General features: G+C 41.5%; 1 protein-coding gene across 4 annotated transcripts in view; it reads left to right on the top strand.

Annotated features, from left to right (window-relative positions):
- The first annotated feature begins 461 nt into the window (after positions 1–461).
- calcr (calcitonin receptor) overlaps positions 462–6,441 on the top strand; it is a 56,621-nt gene continuing 50,641 nt past the window's right edge. For all 4 annotated transcript variants that reach the window (XM_032534934.1, XM_032534933.1, XM_032534931.1 and 1 more), the window contains exon 1: positions 462–799. The gene's annotated coding sequence lies outside the window, so the exon portion shown is untranslated. The remainder of the gene's footprint in view (positions 800–6,441) is intronic.

Here is a 6,441-nt window from a genome sequence, read left to right as displayed (position 1 = left end):
CTCACCTTTCATGTCTTCAGCTGTCCTGTCAAAAATAAAAAATGAAAATGCCCAAAAATTATCTTTAAAAAATAAAACAAAAAAATAACAAGATACGTAGGCTATAAAATATATATATATATATATACCAAAGTGACCTTTTTGTTGTCTGGGGTTCAAACCCCAGACAACAAAAAGGTCACTTTGGTCACTGTTGACTTTTTTCACAAACAAAATGAGAAACTGAGTCCAATAAAATTAAAATTTTTCATTATTGTGTTTTTAATGGTGTCCATACTAAGCGCGGGTGCGTGCGCGCACACACACGCACGCACACGCACACGCACACGCACACGCACACCTACACGCACACGCACGCACGCACACACACACGCACACACACACACACACACACACACACACATAAGGCGAGGAGGAGCTCCACCACCTCACGCTCGTCCACGTAACTGGAGGCAGTTAGAAGCGCTTGGATTACCGGGCAGTCAACTGTCACCGCTCATAACGGCACAGACCGGCGCCCTGCCCAGCACTCCTCTGCCGCGCGCACCGCCGGTCATTAATTCATCTCATAAAAAGGCAGACACCTGTGCAAAGCTGCCACCTTAGCAGCATTTTATTGATTTTTATTATGGGTTTTATCTCCGTGGATGCACAAAATAAAGTTTTTTTTTTCTTGACGCTGCGTTTAATAGGAGCGCAAAAGCTGCGAGTCCGTCTCTGAGAAAGGACACCGAGCTCCTCTGGACCTCCTCAGCATCCGTTTCTTTTACCGGGGCGGCTGTTTGTGAAATCTGTTGAAGTAAGTCTGAGGTTTTTCTTTTTTTAAGTTCTTAAAGTTATTACTGGTGTAAAGATTAGTCAGCTAAGGGGTCCATATTTTCAGTTTGTCTGTCAGTCAGCTCAAATCCCAATTTGCCTGATTTTGTGTCACATTTTTTAGAACTGATGAAGTGGAATCCTCTTTGCATGGGCGGACTATCGACGCAATGTGAATTAGATTTTCATTTTTCTTGTGTTTATGCTGTAAGATGAAGATTATTTAAAGCAAGGGAGAAAATGCAGGATGGGACTCATGCTGTACAGTTCTCTATGATGCTCTGCTTAAAATTCTAAAAAAAAAAAAAAAATCATGCACAATCTGAGAAGATTCCTCCGTACATTGTAAAAGGTGCAAGCATTATACACACAGCTAATTTTATTTAGTGGTTTTGGGTTTCTGCAAAAGGAATTCTGGGCAATGCAGTGACCCACAGGGTATTTTCATATACATTAATGCTCAGGAATAGATACCATAAACACCATTGGGCAGATTTGATATTCTTGGTTAATCAATGGAAATGTATAGAGGGATTTTCAATGGTGAAGTACAAACTGTGCATGTAAGGCAGCTTGGATTCTTGTGCGCTCCTCTTTGTACAGATATGAAGCTTATGCTACCATTGAATCCTATACGTCACATTACCTACACATCCACACACAACTCACACACAGACACACACACACACACACACACACACATGCACAACGCACCCCACACACACACAACACACGGACACAAGGACACACAAACGACAACCTATATGATTGCGATGTATCCACCGGGCTCTGTTCTTTCAGATAAATAAAAGAAGAAAATGGAGACACATCTGTTATGTTCCCAGCAATATATAATTTTAACAGCTAATAAATACATGAGACACACACACACACACACACACACACACACACACACACACGTACACACAAAAGATCTGCACCAATGCACAGAGGTAGACATGATACACAGATTAAAGGTCAATGCATGCAACCTTTCTGCACTTGCTATATTAATCATAGTTAAAGGACATGGTGTCTGTGTAAAGGCTGAAGCTACGTTTTTTGTCTCAATTATTTTTCACGGGCCAAATCCACCCAGGACTTCTTTTCTCTTCTCCTCTAAGCGAGAATTTGACACTTCAAACCACCCTTGTGCATTAGCCCTCATATTGATCTTATTAGCAAACTTGTGGAAAGGGAAAAGCATTCCTTCATGGACCCACGGCACACAGCCCGGAAACAAAAAAAAGCCAAAATCATCGCTGAATGCTGCGTGCCTCAGTTCAGTCTCCAGTTGTGGCAGAAACGGAGCAGAAAGCTGAAGTGCCTGCCTTGAAGAGGTCTGGGGCTAAATTGGGATTCTTCTTCTGGGGATTCCTTTGAGTTCACGTAACCGTGTTTGGAGTAATGACATGGATCATCTGGGGGTTTATTAAAGCCAATGGCGAGTGAAGCTGACATGACTGCGAGGAAGGAGAGCCCCTAAGCACATACTGATATACACATGCTGTGCAATACAGTCAAAGACAAGAATAGCAACAGACACAGTGAGGCAGTCAAAGAAAGAGGGAGATAGAAACAGCCCGGAATGAGAAAGACAGCAATGAAGAGATATGTGCAGACAGAGCCCCGCAGTGAGTTGTGCTGGGTTGGCATATTGTGTGGCTGCTTTCTGAGTCTCAGAGATAAGTTCATCATTCATCATCCCACATGCTGTCTGTTAGTCCGGTCAGAGGCAGGTGAGCGGGCGAGCCAAGAAGCGGCAAATTTGCTTCACGTTTGAAGGGACAAGAGCGAGAGGTCTGAAAGGTCTGCATGAAAAGAGGAAAGACAGGCCTTCAGTGGGACATTGTGTATGTGTGTTATATATCAAATATTCTCAAATGTTTGAGGGAAAGCTTGTGAAGCTTTGCACCTAAATAAAAGAAGATGGATTAAATGGGAAGATGCACACTTATGCAGCATGATTGTGCTTTTGTGTGTTATTGAAAGGTTTTGGACAATGGTCCTGTAATTGAATGGCGCTGCCGCTGAAACCAATTGCCAGTCGGGAAAACACTGCACCTAAATACGTGGCCCTGCACAGTTGCATGCACCGCTTCTGTCTCCCTCCCTGTCACCCACGCATTCACACACACACACACACACACACACACACACACACACACACACGCACACACACACACACACATAGACATAATGTGTCATGCAATTGATACCTATCACTCGGGGGAGGTCAGCAGACTATCCACTGCTTGTTCTTATTCCTCAATATTAATCAAGCTAGTGCTCCATGTTTTATTCATTGCTACATGCAATGACCCATAATGTCACTCTTTGTCTTAGTCTGGGCATTGTAATTTACTCCTTAGGACTAACACCAAAACTTGTCCTGCTCCATAACGCTCCCTTTGCAAATCAGAGGAATCAAGACTCATGTGAATTAACAGGATTGTGGTCCAGAGTTGCCAATGTGAAAAAGGCTTCTCCTTTGACCCCAAACTGTCTTAAGCTTGTCGAATGATTTGTACAAATTTGCTGTCACGGAATTACCATAACTACTTACATTGGCTGTGTTGCAAACCTTGAAACAGAAGCCGGGATGAATGTTCGGAGAAACTGCATAATTTGGCCTAACACTGAAATTTCACGCATTAGAGTTCTCATGCTAGCAAGCCATACATCATGCTCAGACAGATCCAAGGGTGTGGTTTAGCCTTTTTCTTGCATAATAAATTGGACTGCGTTGTCAGAGCCAGAGGTCAGGCTTTACTTCTTCATCTCATGCTACAACAGACGTACAGAGGCACACACCTAAGTCTGTGTGAAATGAAAAAGACATATAAAGAGTAAATGTAAAGTTGTTATATAGAGCTTTTTTAGTCTTAACGAGTACTCAAAGCGCTTTTACAAAGTACAGGATCCATTCACCTGTCACACCCTGTGGCCAAGGATGCCGTACAAGGTTCCACCTGCTCATCAGATAAACACTCACACACATTTACACTCCGACGGCCCAGCAGGCGACCACTCTACCACTGAGCCACAGCCACCCTCAAAAAGACACTCATGTTGACTTAGCTAAAACTATTGAGCAAGCCGGAGTGGTTATAGGGTGCTATTAAAGTTAAGTGTTGCAATATGTGCAACACAGCTGGAGCCATTCTGCACAACTTTGACCATCTTTCATGTTCTGTTCTCTATGAGTCAGATATGAACTTTATTTAAGCAAATGCTCTTATTCATGATTTTCCATGAGGACAAGGGGATTTGCTGTTGTAAAATTCAATTTCTCAGTAATCTATTGCAGTTGTGCCTGCCCCCGTGAAGCTGTTTACCAAGTGCTAGGGGTTGGATGAGCAAATTCTGGAGTAATAGAAGCTTGAAACACTTGATTTGTGACTGAACTCACTCTAGACTCCAGGAAAGAGACGCACAAAAATGACTTTCTCCTGTAAATTGTGCTGCATCTACAGCACTTCAAATAGTATCAATAGGTGGTGCTAGAATAGAGTGAATGGCCGGTGGCTTAGTAAAAGGGTCTACACAACTGAGACAGCATGAGTAGTGTGTGTGTTTGACAAAGACAGATAGACACACACACTGTAGATTTCTGAGAGCTAATGGCAAAACATGCTCGCTTACTTCCTTGATTGATCGAACGTTCCCAATCTGAAAACACGGGCCTTTGTTTGTGGAGCCGAGGACCGTGCAGTCCCACATCACACTTTTATTATTCCTATCGCGTTCATCTTACAAGTTTACTACGTGGTCATAGAAAATCACATTATAGGTTTTGAAACATAAAAAAGCAATTTGTCTAAAGGATGAAAAATTGCTAGGGTGATGTTAACTTAATGGACTGTTGCCGTTTGAAATGGTGAGGTAGCTCTTTTTCAAATAGCTGTCTTGGCAAAAGACTGATTGACGCCTCCTTAAAGCTGGTAAATCAGGCTTTTAATGCAAATTAAATTCTCAAGAATTGGTTCTAAATTTTCACCAGGCTAAGAAAGATGTTAACCGTCTAAAATCTTCTTTTAACAAGTAATTCCTTGCAAACAAAAATGACCAATTACTCTGCTAAATGTTTTAAAATACTATTACTAAGCCTGTTGGAGCAGGATCTGATACAGCCTTTTAAAGGCTACTTTCCGTGGACTCATCTTTAGCCTTCTGGATGACTCTGCCACTAAATGGAACAAACATGTCTGTTTAAAGAATCCAATTTGCATGTTAAAGTCCATATGCTTTTATTTTCGGCTGTAGTGGACGTATACTTGTCCAAAATCTTTTTCTCTTCATCTTGCTGATATTTACTGTTCATTCACAGCTGTTCTTCATTGCTTTTATTGCCCTTTTCTTCAATATCTACTTCACATTCTGTGCATGTGCTAGCATTTTTTTGTTCATTTCCAACATCTCATTTCATCTTCATCTTGTCTACTGTCTCATTTCTTGGTTCTTTTTGTACTCTTTGCTTGTGTTTATAAAAAGCCAGACTGACACATCGGCCTGCCTTCACTATTTCATTTAATTTTCTCTATCTATCTCTGTCTTCTCCTTTCTTCATCTTTGTCCTTCACTCTTAATTGCATTCTCAGTCACTCCTTTTATTTTGCTCATTTCTCTTATCCTTACCTACTCCCACTTTTGCGCTAAATCTTTTTCACCTTCTCCCTCCTGTAAGTTGGAGAACACGTCCTGGAGGGTTTTCCCTGCCAAAGTGTCAACCTGTGATAGCTTTCTGTCGCTTGGGGAGACACAGTCACAGTCACACGTCATCTTGGGTCACTGTGTGGAGTGATGACTTGAAAACGTTCTTTTAAATAGTTGAATTGATAGGTCGATGTCTAAACCTTTACAGCAACAAAAAAGAGAATTAAACCTTTCATAATGTCCTTATTCTAATAAATAAGCCGTTGCTTCTCTGCCTTTCTGTCTGTGTTCATCTCACATCGTCCTTGCTCTTTACCAGCGAGGTGTCCAGATTACCATTCCAGATATAAATGTGCTTTTTTTTTCTTCTTTTTTTTTTTACAAACACTGACATTTAGAGTGACGCAATGGAAAATGTTTTGGCTCCATCTTTTCGCATTTGGCCTGTCACACAGTGCTGATGCATGTCTGCATACTGCCTGCAATCTGTCAATACAATGGCAAAGTGATCTTTTTATTAATGAGAACTAGCCTTTTGCATTACATAGAAGGCTTTAAATGTGAAAGAAAACAAAAGATCATCAAGTTCTTTGCCACTTTCACATGTCAAGCTTAGCTCAGCATGAAGACTGGAAACAGAGGAAACAGCTAGCCTGGCTTTGTCCAAAGCCAACACATTTTACTTATTGTTTTAAAGCTATTTCTTGCCCGGCTGTTTTTACGCTTCAGTGTTTGTACAGATGAAATTTGATGAAGACGATGATTTAGAAATCCTTTTAAGACCCATTGAAGTATTCAGCAAGAGTATAAGCTACACGTCGGGCCCCTTTAGAAGACCCCTGCTGTTCCAATCATCATCCAAGCCTCACTCTCAGGTGGGCTAAAAGCTCACTGTGGTTGGCAGTAATTAATGTAGCTTACTTTTTCCCTCCAAGGGCTACTCTGTGTGTGTGTGTGTGTGTGTGTGTG

Source organism: Etheostoma spectabile, chromosome 14, assembly GCF_008692095.1.
Source record: "Etheostoma spectabile isolate EspeVRDwgs_2016 chromosome 14, UIUC_Espe_1.0, whole genome shotgun sequence".
Taxonomy (NCBI): Eukaryota; Metazoa; Chordata; class Actinopteri; order Perciformes; family Percidae; genus Etheostoma; species Etheostoma spectabile.
This window is presented reverse-complemented; position numbering and strand designations above follow the sequence as displayed.